The 19,149-nt window shown below is 37.2% G+C and overlaps 1 long non-coding RNA gene across 2 annotated transcripts; it reads left to right on the top strand.

Annotated features, from left to right (window-relative positions):
- Window positions 1–3,413: 3,413 nt before the first annotated feature.
- LOC136010932 (uncharacterized) lies at window positions 3,414–7,131 on the top strand. Of its 2 annotated transcripts, none has more exons than XR_010611082.1 (3): window positions 3,414–3,542; window positions 4,257–4,441; window positions 6,810–7,131. It is a non-coding gene; the product is annotated as an uncharacterized LOC136010932 (long non-coding RNA). The 2 variants fall into 2 exon arrangements; XR_010611081.1 differs by lacking the exon at window positions 3,414–3,542 and adding an exon at window positions 3,642–3,969.
- The last annotated feature ends 12,018 nt before the right edge of the window (window positions 7,132–19,149 follow it).

Below are 19,149 nucleotides of genomic sequence, written 5' to 3'. Positions count from 1 at the left end.
AGTTCAGTGGACATTTTCTGGTTAAAGAAATGTAGTCACAGACTGGGACCTATTATTGTTGAAGCAGTGGACTTTCTATACAAGTCAGATCAGCTTAATTAGACCTGAACATGTATGGCATCTTCTACTGCTGGGAGAGGGGAGAACCAAAAGACATGAAGTTGAGAAGCAGCAGACAAGTTTGCATGGCTTGTTTAAGCAGGTCAGCCTTTATAAACATAACTGTGGAGAAACAGCTGTAGAACATACTCTCTAAATGTTGATTCCTCTAACTGAATAATAGAGCCCTACAAACAGCTTTCCTCTTTTGTTTAATGATTTTTGTTGAGTCTCCGTGCCTGTCGTGGTTTAAACTGATCCACACAGCTCGTCCACTCACCCCCCTCCCCCCCCCCCCCCGACCCTCCCCACTCCCGGAGGGATGGGGAGGAGAATCAGGAGAATGTAACTCCCACGAGCTGAGATAAGAACAGCCCAGTAACTAAGGTATAACACAAATCACTGCTGCTACCACCAATGATAATATTGATAAGAGAAAATAACAAGAGAATACGGTACCACCGCCGAATGAGTTTGACCCCCTCGAAGAGAGAGAGTGCCCTTCCAGGCAACTCCCAGTTACCTCCCTGGACATGACGTGCTGTGGTATGGAATACCTCTTTGGCTAGCTTGGGTCAGGTGTCCTGTCTCTGCTTCCTCCCGGCCTCCCCTTGTCCCCAGCAGAGCATGAGACTCACAAAGTCCTCGGCCAGAATAAACATTACTTAACAACAATTAAAAACAATCGGTGTTATCAGCTCTCTGCCCAGGCTGGAAGTCAAAACACAGAGCCTGCACCAGTTACTAAGAAGGAGCAAAACGGCTCCTGGTAAACCCAGGACAGTGCCTTTAGCCTGGCAGGCTCTGTTTACCTCTAGCAAAGCTTGATGTTCCATTAACAACTGGTGGCAGGGTCCTCTGCTCTTCCTGGATATCCCCTTTGGTCCCCATGGTAGAAAAGCTCTGTCTCACGCTCATTTGCCAAGAGTTTAAAGAAGTGTCAGCTGAGAATAGAGATAGGACTCTTGTCACCATTTGTCTTCTAGATCATCCCTTCAAATCCTGGAATATTATTTGCTGTATGTTGCAGTTTTCTGGTATTTTCTCCAATTGTTTCTTAAGTTATCTAAATTATAGGGTTAATACTTCTTTTCTTGAGAGGCTATTCCCCAATCTGTCTTACTGTTGAGGAGATTTCTTCACATGGCTTTAAGCTATACCCCCTTTACATTACCCTAGATATTTTTTTTCCAACTTAATTCATCAAATATTTATATGTAGTTCATGTACCTATTTAATCATTACTTAGCTAAAAGTTGCATACTTCACTCATCCTCCAGTCTTTAAGTATTTTCCTTAAAGGTTTATTTTAGCTCAGTATTCGATTTGATTGCTAATGCAGAAGAAATATTTTTCCAGATTTATATTACTGTAAATGTATTAGGGCAATATCTGTACTTATTTATACCTTATGCGGTGTCAGTGAACGCAAATGTATTACAAAAGTATAGAAATTGGCTTGTTGGGCTTGTGTTGCACTTCGAACAGCACTAGGTAATCTGAAGTGACATCCAGCTGAAAAACAGCAAAGAGCAATGATCCAGAATACAGTGCCTTTGCACAAGCATATATCTTTGCCATCTGGTTATTGAAGAGGCAGAAAAATCATGTTGGCCTGTCGTGCAGAAATAAAAAGTGCATATGTGTTTGTACATATATATATCTGAATATATGCGCATACAGACATATGGATGGCAAAGAGCAGTGGAGCCGCTTACCAAGAGAATGAATCGGCATGAAAGCATGAAAAAGAAATTTGTAATAATTGGTATTATTCATGCAATTATGTTAATATTTTTGCGTTCTTTTTGCTGCAGTTAGGGAAATGCATACATTCTACATTGTTTTCTTATTTATAGGTGCTAAAAAATGTTCTGTTGATGTATACCCTCTATTCTGAGCATGGCAGCCTTGTACTGTGCTCCAGCCCTTTTCAAAAACTGTTAGAGGAAATCTTTCTTATTGACTTCAATAGCATGTGAGCTGCACAGAGGGCTGTGCTGAGCAGTTCACCTTACTGAAGTTCACATCCTTGAACTGGTGGAACCCTTGTGCAGCTGCCTGGTGAGCGGGGTGTGTACAGTTCTCAGGTCAGTGGTCTTGGGCTTGATTGGGGAAGTTAAAGTTATTTCTTTTGAATTCTGCAACTTTTAATTCTTGGCTATGAGCAAGTGTTTGAAGGAAGTGGTGTGTAGGCCGTCTGGCAGTGTGAAACCCCCGCCTGAGTCTCTTGGGATTAAGGGAAGAAGTTTCTGTTAGTTATTTCTGATGTTAAATCAATATAACTTTTCAGGCATGTGTCACTTTCAATATTCCTTCAAGAATGTCTTGTATAAAGATATTGGAAAGCATATAATGGGGCATACAACCTCTTAATTTTCCAGGCAAAGGGATCCTCCACAGATGTTGCCCCTTTACTGGGTTTCTACAGCACTGTGTTTTCCTTCCCACATATGATATTTCATGTTTGTTAGCTCTGGGCAGAGCCCAGGAGGTCCTGGTTGCCTTTCACTGTCTCCAGCCTCTGCTGGCACCTTCTAAATCCTGCAGTAACCTGAGACTTTTTAGTTTGTCAGTCTGCAATATGACAAAGCCATCTACAATCCAGTGCCCACACCTTCAAACAAAGACACGAAAGATAAGTATTACTATTTCCTTAAATAAACAACTAAGTGAACAAATGTTTGAAAATCATAAACAAAAACCCCACAAAGAGTAAAATAAATTTTACATGGCAATTCTCATAAGAACTGTAAAAAGTTCACAACTTTTTAAAACTTTTTTTTTCTCCACCAGAAATAACTCAAAGCTGATGATACTCTCCAGGAGGCTAACGTACAGCATCTACTACAATGTGAATTTTGTAAAACTGTATACCCAGTCTTTGAAGTGTATTTGAAGTATGTTTGCTCCTTAGACATTTGGAGGAATGGGAGAATAAATTTGCATACCCATGTGCAGGGCAAGACACCAAGGTGGTGCAAACTGCTGCTTTGTGGCCCGGAGAGGCATCAGTACAAACTGCAGCATAATAAAATCTAGGGTTCTCACTAATAATCAGGTTTATAAGAGTATAAAGTGCTCCCATGTTGTGTCAAATACTCTCTCCTTTGCTTTATGAGAGTATTTTGATAAATACAGTGTTCCTGGTTTTGTTTTCACTTGACACAAGACTACTTTTTATGGACTTAACCTTATCTTTCTTGTCACAGCTAAATCTGTATTAAAGGCTGCTCAAGAAGAATTTACCTGGCAACAGATTTACTTAAATGCCATCACCTGGACCCTTATCAGTACATGCAGCTGGTAAAAACCTCAGGGAACTTGTCTGGCCGTTCTTATGCTTCTAGGGTGGTGGTGATGCTCATTGAGTTGTGCTTCCCAAGGAACTGCAGTAATGTAGTGAGATAATAGTAAACAAGGTGAGACCTGCAGGCATTCTGGTAAGCTGCAATGTCTATTTGTGAATTTTTTGCTTTTTAGGTATCTATTTATCTCTTCTCCACCAGGTCCTGGGGAAAAAATTCCTACCAAAGGCTGTCTAACCACTCAGCACCATAATAGCTGGTCTAGCTGAAGAGTTGTTTTCAACTGCAGTGTTACTGCTTCCAGTGTCATTTTATATTAATTTCCATGGGGCTGGCAGAATTCAAACAGATATCTACATGTTGCCTATGTTTATTTATCCCTTCTTGCAGTTGTTGCAAGTCTTCATTGCTTCAGTAGTGTTCCTGGCTGTCTCTATCTTGTTTTAGTTTTATGCTGCACTGTTGTTCCCTGTAGTTTTAGTATTTTTCTTTTCTGTGCAGTTTCTTGGTCTGAAGAAAGCATCACCTACTGTTCACCCCGGGCTGAGCTGGCAGAAGTAAAGTAAGGAGGGAAATGGGCACAAAGCTTCACACTTGTAGTATGAAGGCACACCACCCTTGAAAGCTTGATTTCAAATGTGGACAGTACTTTTATTTCTTTATTTCTTTTCAAAACAGCAACTACACTGCCAGTCTCACAGCTGACTGTAACTGTTGCATTTGCTTCTCAGAACCAGTAAATAAAACTGAGAAAATGGTGTCAGCATTGTGAGTCTTGACCTATGTGAATTTTATTGAAGTACCTAAAGAAATGTGACTGTAATTTAATGATCTTCTTTTTCCCTACAGAACAAAATAATAAAGAAAATGAACATTGTGGAATTAAACAGAAAAACATTCTATGATTCTCCAAGGGTGGAAAAGTGGACCAGATTATTTCCTCGATTTATTCAGAAGAGGAAAAAAGAAACCTACCATAGAACGTTGGCTACCAACTGTTTTCTTGGATATCTTCAGGGAAAAATGGAGAAAAGGTATTAAAAATGTAACTGAGAAAAAATTATAGAACAAATTATGTATTTTTTCTTTTGTTACAGGAAACTGTACAGAAAATAAATATAAGTAAGTATTGAGTTAAAAAAAACCTAAGATAGTCATGGTAAATGTTCAAAGACTCAGAAGTGGCTGAGCTGCTACGCATAGTTTTAATTCAGCTTTTTTCATATATTTGTGTTAAAATAGTCTTAAAGTGGTTCCTCTAGTACAAGGCTTTTATACTTTAGACCTGTTCTCCACTCTGGGTTTTTGATTCCCTGTAGAACACAAGCTATAAATGAAAATATATAGTCCTTTCAATTTTGAATTGAGAAGGTAACATTTAAAATGCTACATTAAGCTTTCGAGCACGATATTTCTGAAAAACAAGACAAGATAAATAAGAGAGTTGGGAAGAGTGCAAATAAAAGAGGGAAAGGTTTATAACGTCTAACTGCAGGAAAGTTGAACGTATTCAGCTTAGAAGAAAAGAATGACAATAAAGCAACAGGCTGCAGATCCATAAAGCGATTTCATGGGAAGAGCAGGGACTAATTACTTTTGTCAGATTTTAAGATTAAATGAAGGAGTTATGTGGCTAAATGAGAAAACAAAACAAAAGGCCTTAATGCTTCCTGCTATAAGGCTGTGTCTTCAGTTATTAAAAATTTTGCTGAATAGTGACACCATAGGTTAATTTGTTTTTTGATGAAGTTGTATTATTCAGACTCTCTAAAAAACAAGTTTTAGTTGAAGTTACCCACTTTCAGTAGTGAGATTAGATAAAGTTATAAGGAGTATAAAGTATGTTTTAGGAGCAACAGTTGCACATGCTGAAATGTTTTAGTTTTGTGCCTAAATTTTCTTTTCTTAATATTCTTTCCTTTTAGTTAAGAAGGAGAACAAAATTAATTCCTCAGGGGAAAGCAAGAAGATACCTTTCCATGTTTTGAAAATGCTCAGAAACTTAGAAATCCATAATAAAGCAGAAAAAGTGTATTTCCTTTGCCCATTTCTCTTTATCTTTCTCAATTTTGGGATCCTTCAAAGCTTCCAGGAAAAGTGTATTGACAGTAAACATGCTTTTCTTAGTCACCTTCAGTGCTGCACTAGTAATCCATGGCCCCTGGGGATCTGTAAATCAGGGATTGAAAACAGCTATCTAGATAATGAAAGCTGCAGGATAACTCATTTAAAAGTTACTTTGCAGAAATTATGATTGCTGAGACTTGCAGCAATGTACGTAGGCATTGGCTCTTGACTTCAATGGAGTCAATTAAAGCCACTTAATTAGGGCAGTTAGTAATCATCTGCTAAAATTACAGACTTCTTTGTGTTATAATTTTTCTATTCTAATACCATTTGAAAAATGACCCTGTGTAGACAAATTTGGTTGAGCATTTTCTTTAGTTGGCAGCTTGCTCTTACACTGAATGTTTTGGGGTTTTTTTATTTTTTTTATTTTTTTTTAATTTGGAAGGCCTTTTAATATTTGAGACTTCTTGTGCAGGTGTATATTTTCCTACTTACTGATGATTCCTTCTTTGATTCCTTGGTATCACTCATGATTAAACCTTCTGAACTGAGACTTGTGCCTCCGTTTTAATTGGCTCTTCCCCCCCCCCCCCCCCCCCAGTTAATTTATCAATCATGAAAAGCCAGCAATCTTTCCTTATGGAAGACTGCTGTTTAATGCACTAGACTAGACTCTTAGATTGCACTTTGATTTTGAAATAAATCTGCTCTCTCTCTGAAGCAATTCCGGTACAAGGAATGCTGATGGTATTTCATTAAACATGTTGGGGAAAAAGGCAGTAGAAGAAGCAGATCCTTTAAATCTTTACTGCCAGCACTGTGCCAGAGGGGCAATGGGCTCATGACTGCCTGGGAAATTTGCTTTGCAAAGTGGGGTGGGAGAGACTTTGGATCTTATCAGGAAAGTCAGTCGTAGTTACAAAGATTTTTTATATTGATTCTTTTTAACTTCTACTAGCAACAAAAAAATGTTTTTACACTCAGCAGGGATTCTGTTATTGTACCCAATCTGAATGGTTATGTCTAATGTGCCACCTGTAACATACCCAAATGGGCAATTGTTTCTGACTAGGAAACAATTCTCCAGAACGCAAAGCAAATATGGATGTGGCTCACATTTAGTGTCTGGAGTTGATTCTATGACAAATATCTTTAATTTTGATTTTTCTCATATTTGTCAAACAAATGGGAATCCAAAATATTGCAGGAATTATTTTCAAGCAAAGCATTTGCATTTGACAGTATTGAAGAAAAAAAACCATCCAAAAACATGCCCCCATAAAAAAGGGTAATGTGGGTGGCAAATGAGTTTGAAACACCTTTGCTTTCTAGGTCCCTATCAATAGCAGACCAGTTTTACATGCTGGCTGTACAGCCCAGGAAATTACCTGTCAAGAGGGAATAAGATCACAACAAATGATGCAGTCCACAAGCACAATGTGCTCATGGGAGAGGAAGCAAAAGGTGCTCCAAAGATGTCCACGCAGACAAAGCATCTCCTTGTCTCCCTTTGCCTTGAGCTGAGCCAACGTACCTTCTGGGCACCTGAGTGAGGATCACGCAGCTTCTGAAACACAGAGTGGATAAGGATTAGCAAGACTCCAACATGTACATCCTTAAGAAGATACAGTAGTGATTTTATAAGGCAATTCCAACTCCACCAATTAAACTTGGCTTGCAGGTTTTAGTTCTCCTTTGGAGGATGGGGACACATTCTGGCTATGCAGCATACCTTGCTTCTTTGCTGATATATCAGAAACTCTTTGCTGTCTTGCTGATCAGCCTGGAAAAGCATCTTACCATTCTGAACTGAAGTGAATCTAGTGCTGCTTTTTTTTTTTTTTTTGCCTCCCCCCCCCTTTGTCTTTTTTTCTTCTTAGATTTGTCTGCAACCTTTTTTTTTTTCTTTCTCCACTTCCCCCCCCCCTTTTTTTTTTCCTTATCTTCATAGATAGACTCTTCATGGATAATATTTAGTCTCAATTTGTTCAAAGTGGAGACCCTTAAATCTTTAACATAAATACTGTGCAGGGAGTTGTCTTCAGCTGAGCAATTTCTCTTCCCAGTTGCATGTGTGTATCCAGATGTATCAGACTGAAGTCAGTAGACATTTCAGATTTATTTTGACCTTAAAATTCCAAATTTGAATTTAAACTCAGTTTTGTAGTATAAGCATAGCCCAAATGAAGTGGGATTTAAATAAGCACATTTGCTCAATAAATATTTTGGTTTCTGAAGTATTTCTCAGATTTTAGTAATAGGGACCCATACAGAATATTCCCCTTATATTTGTTCTATCTGTGTGTGTGCATGGCCTTGCTCTTGTGGAAAATGTGGTAAAAAATATATTCTTATGACAGACTGAATTGTAAGAATTGTTACAATACAGAGATCAATAGCACATGTAAGAATACTGCTATTAAATATAGCAGTACCTCAGTAAATGAAAAATCCCATCAACTTTCTATGAACCGATATTTTTTAGAGGGAGAATAAGCCATAGATCAAGCTTTGAGAAATTCTTCTGTTGAATAGATGATTTTTTTTGTCTAGCAGCCTTCATTCCACCTATTGGAGAGGAAGGAAAGTACTTCGTGCTACAAAGCGATTTTTAAATGACATGAAGGAATACACAGCTTCAAACACCAGTGTTTTCATTTAGAAGCAACTCTTCTCAAATGCTGGTGCACTATAAATTTTAAAATATGCTCATATCCACGTAGGGATAATTACTGTTCTAGGGGAGAAAAAGAGTCTTTTCTGTATTTCAGACATTTTGGAAAAATTAAGTTGTTCTGTGTTGCTGCACACAAAGTGGTCATAGATTTGCAATTCTATGAATTTATTTTTTTTTTGCCTTCACAAGGAGAAAATACAGTAGTAAAATCACAGAATATTAAAATCTAAACTTTTCAAAATGTATTATATTTGACTTTTCTTCCCATTTTTTTTTCCTAAGCCATCCTTATTTCATAATTGATTTGCTAATTGAAAGTTATTTCAGGCTTTATTTCTCAGGAACCTGTGTTTTTTGGCTTTCTAATTGTTAATGTTAATGATCTTAAGCCTGAACTCAAGCTTCCATGGTTTTTGTTTCCATTAAGTTCAAGTTTTAGTGTCCTATTTGCTCCTTCATTTTATAGATGAGCAGAAGAAAGACATCTTGCAATGACAAATTCAATTGTGAAGTGACTGCTGTCAACTGGACATAAGTAAGCAAGTGGAGTAACTTGGTTTGTTATATTTATGGACTAGGTAAGAGTCTTTTCTCTTTTTTTATGGCTGATTTTATGCTACCGATATGTTTATGCACAGGCAGTCAGCATTAAAAGCATTTTGAAGTTACATTCTTTACTGTGCTAGTAAGACCACATTAATAAGGAAGCCACTAAATTACGGTAATCAATGAAATATTTGTGTTAAATATTCTTTGGAAACAAAGTACTGGTAGTTTTTAAGACTATAAAGATTTGTTGTAGCAGACAAAAGAATAGGCTAGTAATTTTCAACCAGGACCTCGGGCATTTACAAACTACTTTTAAAAGACCTTGAAAACCCATTGGTAGCATGTTTGTGTGCTTTCTAGAGAACTTCCACTGGAAGATACCCCAATAGGTGCCCATAAATTAAGGAATGCTAAAAAATAGCCAAAGCTGAGTGCTTTTGGAAATTCTACTTTTCCTATAAAGATTTTATGAATAAAATTAGGAAATTCAATAAGAAATGTTAACTTTTTCTTTTAACACTAGTGTCTTTTTGAAATTATGCAGCCTATTTTCACAATGCTCTGAAATTTTTTATCCAAAACTGGATGCCATTATTATAACTCTCTCTATACACTGTAGGCGAGGTCAGATTTTTCTATAAACACATATTACACAGCTTGTCATTATTTAAATGCATCTTCTCACTTGTGGTAACTGCAGGATAAGCTGCAAACAATTTTTCCAAAACAGATTGAAATATAATATCCAAGTAAGAAGAAAACAATATAATGATAGGGGAAGGATGTGTGACTTCTGTCAAATACTGTATTAATAAACCACCCAAAAGAGAAAAAAAAAAAGAGAAAGGAGAAAGTATCAGAAAAGATAAGCAGAATACTTAAGGGGATGCCAGTAAATAATACTTAGGGGTACTATTAAATATCTAAAACCTTTTTTCTGAAATATTGTTATATGCCTATATAGTCTTTTGGTCCCTTTTTATGTGTTATTTGCATGTCTCTGTAAAACCCCATCATCTCTATTTACTAGAGCTCTATTTTTTTGCTGTACTTGTGACTGACAAGGAGAAGCAATATAATCTCAGAAGCTGTAAAACATTATTTGATGGTTCAAGAAGTTGTTCCCAATACACCCTGTAGAAGACAACACAAATAGTTTGCCAGCCTTTTTACTCATCTTTCCTGCCTTCAACTGATGTGGAATAATTTTAGTAAAACTGAAATGAAATATATTGGCTATCAGCAAACGTTCATTGCAGCCTGAGACATCAGTGGAGAATTTCTTTATCCAAAGATATTCATTCTTTTATTAGTTTTACATTAAAATGAAAACTAATGTTTTCCTTTTATAAATAACACAAAGAAATTTAGTCTGTACCTACCTTGACAGGTCTTTATGGACACAGGATGAAAATTTGTTGATGGTTAATGATGTAACTATAACTGAACTTATCTGCTTTCCCAGTAAGTTGAATGTAACTGTATACTGCTAGTGTCATTTATGCAAAAGACTGAGGAGCCAAGGAGCACAGGCTGGAACGGAGGCAGAAGCATGGAAATGAAAGCTCTGACAACCTACTTCAGTGGTGGACGCTTCTCACAGCCTTTGGTGAGCAAGAATTGCTCAGGCCACCTAGTGCAGCTCCAAACCATGGCACTTACCTCTATACCTTCCCTTGCTTTTATGAATTTGGTCCTTGAGTACAATGTAGCCTTTAGAACCCACCTTTCTCCAACTGACCTTGCTGTACTTCTTGCTCCTCTGCAGGGCCTATTACTGGTTAATGCGGTGGCTGTTTGTAGCTTGTCCTCATGGATGAAGAGCATTAATTCTCTCTCAATAAATTCCTTTCAGTGACTCTGTACTATGGGGAAAGACCATGGGACTAATAGCCATCATCTACCAGATGAACACCTGGAAAAACAATGAGCAGGTAAAATTTCAGATCAACTGATGAGCTCCAAAATTATTTGAGCCTTCTCCTCCCTCTCATCTCATGCTTTAAACACAAACTACCAAAGCCTGGGGTTGCACTCCAGCGTCAGTGCAGATGCTCAGTTTCAGTAAGTAGGGGTGCATTGTAGATGGGAATAGCATGCCATCACCAAGGCTCATCTGTGGCTCTTCATGGCAGTAGGAAGAAAAGAAGAATTTTATGATTAAATATGCTGCTAAATTCTTCTTCAGGCTGTGTTTCAAGTTTCTAGGGCTCATTTAAACAACTGCAATTTGTTATTGTGACTACTTTGCCACTAAATGTGCAGAATTAAAGCTTCCCTCAGGTTGTCCTGCACAGTGCCTTCCTACCCACTTGTCAGAAGAAAAAGAAAAGCTTTTCTAAGATGTAAACTTATTAAATGTAATAGCTGCATAATCCCATACCCACTGAAAACGATCTCACAGCATAGGACAATATTCAAAATGATAACTAATTTTAAATTACACATCCATGCCCGTGAAATTCAATGTCTGTGTGCTGAGGGATCCCATTATAAGTGATGTGAGTATAACTTTGGCTGGCCTGCTTATTTCTGCTGCTTCTCTGCTATGTCACTGTGACACTTTCTAAGTGGCTTTAAGACTGCAGGAGAGAGCCAGGTATTCTCTATATGAGGCGATTTCAGTCGACAGTTAAGTCTTTTACTGTCTTTGCATACTGAGGTGCCTGCATCTTCTTAAGTACCAGTGAGCTCCATTAAAGGTTCTTATACCCCACCATCCATCAGCAAGTGCTGTGGAAAACAGTTATTTTTTTTATATCGTGTTTGAAAGTTCGGTCATCATTCATAGCTGTTTATATGTCAAATACAACATCTGAAGTCCCCAAACTGTACCAAATAAGCACATGTAGTCAAAATATCTTTCAAAATATGAGATATGCTACTAAGATACCTCTAGATTATGTCAACAAATATAGTACAGAGGATAACTCTTCCTATATAGTAAATGTATTATATAAGAACACATGAAAAACTTTGAAACACAAGGTATTTGAAATCTCCTTAGGTAGAGATGCTTCTCGCTAAAGCAATTTCTCTCAAAGAAATGTGGATCTAATTTGCCAGCAGTGATTTGAAAGAAGAAATATATGTATTGATTTTTTTTCCACACAGAATAGATTTTACTCCAGAGCAGGGAACGGGGAGAGAGGACAAAAGTACTCAGCTCGTCTCCCATATTATTATTTCATCAAAGGCTTCCTGTAAGCAGAGATGTTCCCCTCCATAGATGCCATAACTCCATGCATCACCAAATGGTTTATTTTTAAAGCTTCTATAATATTGTGTGTTAAGAGTGATGTCCTAATAAACCCTGACTGTAGCTAAAGGCTTCTGTAAAATCCAGTCAGTTAGCTTCATTGCAGATTAATATTTTATTTTAAAGGTAGAGTTTTTAAAATGAGCTGGCAAGAAAAAAACATCTTGCCAAATGTTTCAGTGTTTTTCTCCATGTAGTGAGTATGTTGGAAGCTGTGTTACTCATCTACATAACACATGAACGTGAGCGGAAGATAGCAAATTTTGGTAGGGTGTCATATAATGAGGACTCCTCAGCACCATTGAGACTTACTTTGAATTAACAAAGGTATTAATTTGAAATGCAATGGAAATATTTGAAAGAAACCATAGATTAACACTTTTTAAATGTTTTCCTGTATTTTCCAGTTGTGTTGATAACTGGAGATGGAAACAGTTTCAGAGTGGCGATTCCCAAATTCTACTGTGTAAAGCCATTAAAATTAGAAAGTTGAAGCATTTGTCACAGGTTTTGCAATTTTCTCTGAAGTCAAAAGAAGTCAATAACTAAAAGTAAAATGCATTATTTTTATAAGATCTTCTAATCAAGTATCATCTGGGGCAAGGTAATGCTGAGCTTTGTCCTTGTTATCTCTTATTTTAACAATGGTACTTTGGAGCCTTGCGAGTATTCTGTTGCCACCAAGTCCAAGGAAGATATGAAAAAACTGAATAGGAATGACAGGGAAATTAATGGACTGAGGAACCCATGGGAAATCCGTAGCTTAACAGTCATTTTGTGCCTAGCCTTACCAAAGGAGCTCGTGTTGTCCACCTTAGATCACAATATTTTCTTTGTAATAATGTATTAATGAGAAGGGAAATAAAAACCCCACAGAAGTTTGTTAATTTTAATAACTTAAGTGTACAACAAAGCAGTTAGTACTTATTATTTTTCTTGACTGTAAGTTTTTTTTATGATACTGTTGTTTCTTCCCCTTGTGAAACCTATCATTCTCTGTATAGTTCAATGGTAAAAAAAGAAACAAAATTGTCAGCTTTTCCCAGGAAAGTCTGTTTCAAGTTTGAATATTCTTCCCCAGGCCATTTCTGTTGTTCCAGCAACGTAACTACTCCATTTTGCTATTGTTCACCTTGAATATTTAAGTCTCAATTTTGATATATACACAAATAGAGGCTTTGTTTGAATGCAGCAATATGAGAATAAAATACTTACACTTTGAATCTAAATCAAAATGGCAGTGTTCTGCTGTTCAAAATCCAGACTGCATTCTGTAGCTAAAGGAAGATTCTCTTTACAGTGTTTCGCAGATGCCAGTGAAGGCAGAATCACTTTCTAACTTTGCAGTTACAATCTCTATACATCTTTCTCTGCAACATAGGACAGATAAATGCACATTGATGGGCCACTTCCATGCCATTTGAGTCATGGCTTTTTTTTTTTTCCTATATTTTGATTCCATAATATGATATAGGAAGCAAAATCAATAATGGTTGTTTTTAAGGTAAAGAGCACAGCTGGATAAATAATTCATAAGTCATTCGATCAATGTGACTTCAGAGTATATCTACCAACAGAGAACAATTTTCTCAGATGTACACATTATCTGAAATTATCCAGCTATTGCCTTGGGTAAATTTTTTAAGCCTGTATATTGACCACAACTAATTTTAAATAAGCACTTGCTATTTGTGCTCTGCTGCTTCTTTGTGACCTGACAGCTCTGAGTCACCTTGCACTGCCTGGCTGATTGTATCAGCAGCACAGCTCTTCCCCTGCAAATACTTGACGAACAAGCATGAATAAGCCCTGAAAGAAGGGGGGAAGATGTGAAGAGGGAGAAGCTTGGGGGATGGGGGAGAAGGAAATTTCTTGGCTCTGGTCACAGGCAGAAAGAAAAATGAGTTAAAACTTGGCTGCAGTGAACTGATTTGAACATGAGATTGGGCACTGCTCATCCAGCCCTGGATGGACAGTCTGGAGGCTGCTACACCGTCACAATCCTGCAGTTCTTGTATCTTCCCTGGAACATGGCCGCCTCTCCCAGACGCTCAGTCCACAGTACCAGGTTAGAGATGGATGTAAATAAAGCATCCAGAATAGCATGGGCTGGATAAGTTCATGGATCTACATGGATGGTAGGGAAGCATAAGTTATGAACAGCATGCGTAATTGTATCACTATATTAATCTTGCTGTTGATGGATTGCTACTCCAAGCTGGAGTTTCTTCTGCATTTGCTTCTGCTGGACAGACAATGGGTGGGTGAAGGTGTAGAGAAATTTTCAAATTGTCTAGTAAATGCGAATGTATAATGCAAAAGAGAATGAAGATCTGTTTTCAAAGCACCAATAACAGTGCTAATACTCAAATACGCTTTATTTAAAGCACTATATTTTGTTAAGGTACATACATCACATTTATGTTATGAATAGCTGTTCAGGGCATCAGCAGGTGTCTCTTTTGGAGGCATTCAGAGCATGTGCACTTTCTTAGAAAAATGTCATATTAATGAAAAAATATCCCTGTCATTAAGAACAATGCAGCCCTTTTCAAGTGATATATTCTAAGGGCATATTGCCTTGAGTAGCAATCTGTTATCCTACTTATTCTTTACTGGCACTGTGGAAACAATAGTTACAAATACATTAATCTTACCACACTCTCTTTTTAACCATTCATTCTGAAGTATGTAATACATTTATCTTTCAGTCCCATGCGTCTGATATGAATACTATAGAAATCAATGGAACAATGTGCAGTGCTTTCAGGGAATAGTGGAAATGTATTAAAAGGATGTTGGGACACATTAAAGTTGAAGATATTTTGTGAAAGGCGAAGTTCAGAAAAATGTTCGTGTTGGTGAATGGCAGAATCCACTATCAAAAAAATTTAATTCAGAAATTGCAAGGATGTAAGCACATACAAAAGAGGCATTAATGGAAAGTTATTTAATATTCAGGCTTCACTTGCATAGTACCTACACTAAGTTTCTAATACACATCTCCTAAGTCTTGTCCGCATCACATCTTTTATATGAATCATTTTTTTTTCTCCACTTTACGACGAGTGTTATCTTGCCCACTATAAAACTTGCATCTGATGGCTGTCCACGTCCATTGCTTGGAGAGTGCAATTTATTACTATGAATATTTAACTATTTTCTCTGTTTTAAATTGTTGCAGAGACAGCTTTCTTTGTTTCTAATGTTATTAACAGCTTATACATCCCTGAATGTATTATTTCTCATCCAGCTTTCCAAGTCTGACTCCTGCTATGATCATACCAGGACAACAGCTCCCATGTACAGCTAATAGGTATTCAGCCATGAGTTGTGCAGCTCTTTGCTCATGTGCAAATCTACTTCTTTATCTTCTTCCAAAACTCTTAATTATTTTCACTATAGCATCTACATATAAAAGAGGAGCCAGGGTGCTGACGCACTTGTTTATCCTTCTGACATTTATTTCTGTGTTTTTTGCGTACTCCTATTTTGTTGTCTGTTTTGGCAAATTTCTTGGTTGGGGAACTTCCCTTGTAACAGATCTAATTTCTTATGTCCCTGCTCCATGAATAGAGCTCCAGTCATTGTATTTATATAGAGATTATAGGTGATTTGTCATATGTCCTTGTAATGTATTCTAATAGACTTAAACTGGGAGAGCATTTTGTAAGTTATGTTTAGGAGCTTTATCATCAAATCCTATTTGGTTTTTGGATTTCTGTTCTAATTCCCATGAATCCCTTTGTAAATGTCCTTGTCTTCACAGAACAATTTCAAACAAATTTTCTGATTGCTGGGTGTTGTTTCTTCTTGAGCAGGATAGATTCCTCTGAGGTAAGATTTCTGAAGTTTCATGTCTGCTTCTCTTATCATAACTGAGAGTATTAGTATTTGATTTCTACATACTTTCATTGTCCTGAGTGTCCTAAAATTTTCCATATGAATAAACCCATGGAGATTTTGTTAAGTGCACGGGGATATAAGATAACTAATTTTGAACTCTGATCTGGGTTTCACTCTAATCTTGTATGTCTCAGGCTTGTTCTAACCACAAGAAGTTTTGCCAATCAATCACCTCAAGAGACAAAATGATTTTTAGGATATAGCCATGATAGTCAAACACTGAGGCATCCCAGTGCAACAGCAAAAAGTTCTTATGACAGAATAGCTGACTTCCCTAATCAAAATAGTTGATGAGTACTAGGATAATTGTTGGTATAAGCAGTTTGCAGCTACACTCGGAAGACTGATGATATAACTGCACAGAGAGAGACCAGCACCATGAATAAGACTTCAGCATTTTTGTATCTCTATTTTCAAACTGTAAAATTGAGACTTCCTATGGAGGAACACCATGGTTATCAATAGTTTCATATTATATAATTGGATACTCTGGTAGTGCAGTAAGAACTAACATAAAATACTAACCAGCCCAACAACGTGATAAAACATGTAGGTGATACTGAATAACAAGCTAATTCTGTAACATTTATGTTCAAAAAAGCACCTCTGTTAATCTGGTCAGTAGTAAGACCAGATGAAATAGTATGAATAGCATGAAATGTTATTGTGCAAACATCATCCATATATCCTGTGCTTTAAAATATTCTCACTGCATTGCTTACATTGACTGAAAGACACTAAAACTGGTGAGATTCCACACTGTGGATCTGTGGTATTTGGGAATTAGACCCATGGTAGAGCAGTATTCCTAACTAGTTAGTTCAGTTAAATTGTTGGATAGCCAGGATTGTTTTGAACTCAAAGAATGAACTACTTTTTTGGTCTACAGCTTATTACTAGTTTAGGGCTAGGTACCTAAGACAGTGTAATCCGAACGACATGTGCTATACATGCACTGGGTTTGCTGACTCAGATCTCTATCAATGTAGATGATTCCATTTCCTCATATGGGCTCTTCTGAAGTTATGAAAGTCATCCAGATAATTATATCATCTTTTCTTCTATGAAGTATGCTGTGCCATAAGCCTTCAGTTTATCTGGTGCTTTACATATTTTCCACGTTTTCTTCAAATGCCCCAGTATTTGTCAGGTCACTACATCTTCTCACTCTGCAGCTGTGATCACATTTCAGAGAACGGAATTAGCAATCTACATTCTAGAGTTTGTTTTTTAACTCTCAGAAAACACAATGAAAACTAAGCTCTCACTGTTCTGAAGGCTTAATTAATTTGTCTTTCACAAATTAAGTCTCTAATATTCAATGCAAACATTCAAATATGTCTTATTTGCTGTAGATCTTCAGACAAAATCTGTTTCTTATATCTTTTCTTACAAAAAAAACAAAACAAAACAAACTACAAACCCAAAACCCACTAAAACCCGCACACATACACACAAGCAAAGAAACACCCCCCGCCCCCATCAAACCAAAAAATCCAAACCAACATTTGCAGCTCATCTTTTATATTTGGATAATACTAATACAAAGTTATTTGAAGCAAAATCCATCATGCAAAAATGCATACTGTATTACCTGAGGTATATAAGAATGAGTTACAAGATTTGAGTCTTATTTATTTTCCATAACAGCTTAGGAATATTAAAGAACAAGTTATATAGTAGTCACTTGTTTCTTTGTTTATGCTTTTGTTGATGAAACACTTGGACGTTTTGCCTGTGTTGTTTGGATTTCTTTTTTCCCTCAAACTTTGTCAAACCAGAATACGAAAGTAGGACACTGCAGCAGAGTAAGGAGGGGCATTGTATAGCAGAACACAACCCCACACCTATTGATGATGGAACCACAATAGGCATGTAGTATCACACTATGGTTTTGGAGCTGACTCGGCGTGAGCAATGCAGTTCAACAGCTCTGGAGCCAGAAATGCTATCTGCCCTGTAGTGACTGCTGCCAAAGGCGCGCACTGCTGCTTAGCCATTTATGCACCCACTTTGAATGTCAGCCTCATCCAGTGCCAGGGGGACCAGGCAAGGAAAAGGTGGTATCACGCAGGATCAAATTATTAGTATCACTGAAAGTTTGTAGATTGTTAAAACCTGGTCCTCCTACCATGTGAAATGGTGTCTTCCACCTTAGCCAATTTTGACCTAAGAATTTAGGGGCTGAGTCTGTGTACTTCCAAATAGGTCTAGAAATGGTAGTTAGCTGTAAGAAATGCAGGTCTGCATATTGTCCACCATAATGTTTTGGAGAAGGCATTGAAGTACAGTGGCGAATGTTTGTTTTCCTTCCTGTTATTTCTTCCTTTTAAAATGCCTGTTATCTTCAGAATGGCCAAAATCTCTTATAGAGGATTAGTACACTGCAAAATTAGTTAACACCATTTAACTGCAGGACAACACCTCAATTCTCTAAAAGGCTGCCTTGCCTTTGATGTCTGCGGGAGTCTGGAGTCTGATGAAGAGAGGACACCAGAGGGCAACTGCTTCCTTCAGAAGTGTGAATCCATCAAACAAAACTTTAGGACATTGTTGTAACTGCTGAAAGAAAAGCAAAACCCTGATATGCACACTGCTTTGTAGAGTTAGTTTGTGGAGTTTACAGATCTTTAGTGAGTGAGTGAGTGAGTGGACTGAGGAACAGAAATGCTTTCTTAATGCTTCACTTTATATACCCTCCGTGGTGACAGTCTTGTCACAAAATTTCCCATCCAAGATCTCTGATAAAAACAGGGAAGTTGTGAATGCCCACAGATGAGGTGGCTCCAAAATTACTTTATTGTGCCCACAGATACAGATTCCATCGCTGCAAGATGTAAGAAAAGGAAGACTGAAGCTTTTTCAATATTGTAGCTTCAAATCATGGTGATGAAATTATAGTCTGTCCACAGACTTAACAAGAGGATGCTGGTGAAATAAAAGTAAATACACATAACTACAGACTTGTGCAAGGCATTTGTACATAGAGTTAGTGGCCCTCTCTACTGGACTAGGATTCTCATCTAGATGCCTCACATAGTCATGGGTGTTCTATCTGAGGAATTTCATTTGGAATCTTAACTTTACCTAGGATTTTTAACAGTAATATAATGGTAACTATAAACACAAATAGATTTCACCAAGGGCCAAGAAACTTGGCAGCTGTATTTTCTTTTTATCAAAAACAAAGTATTTTTTGAAATATTATTAGAAATTCCTTGTTTTGAAGCAGTTCCTGGTAAAGATAAAGGTTCAGTTCTGTTACATTTAACAAGCAGAGA

The sequence above is a fragment of the Lathamus discolor genome, chromosome 3 (genome assembly GCF_037157495.1).
Source record: "Lathamus discolor isolate bLatDis1 chromosome 3, bLatDis1.hap1, whole genome shotgun sequence".
Taxonomy (NCBI): domain Eukaryota; kingdom Metazoa; phylum Chordata; class Aves; order Psittaciformes; family Psittacidae; genus Lathamus; species Lathamus discolor.
This window is presented reverse-complemented; position numbering and strand designations above follow the sequence as displayed.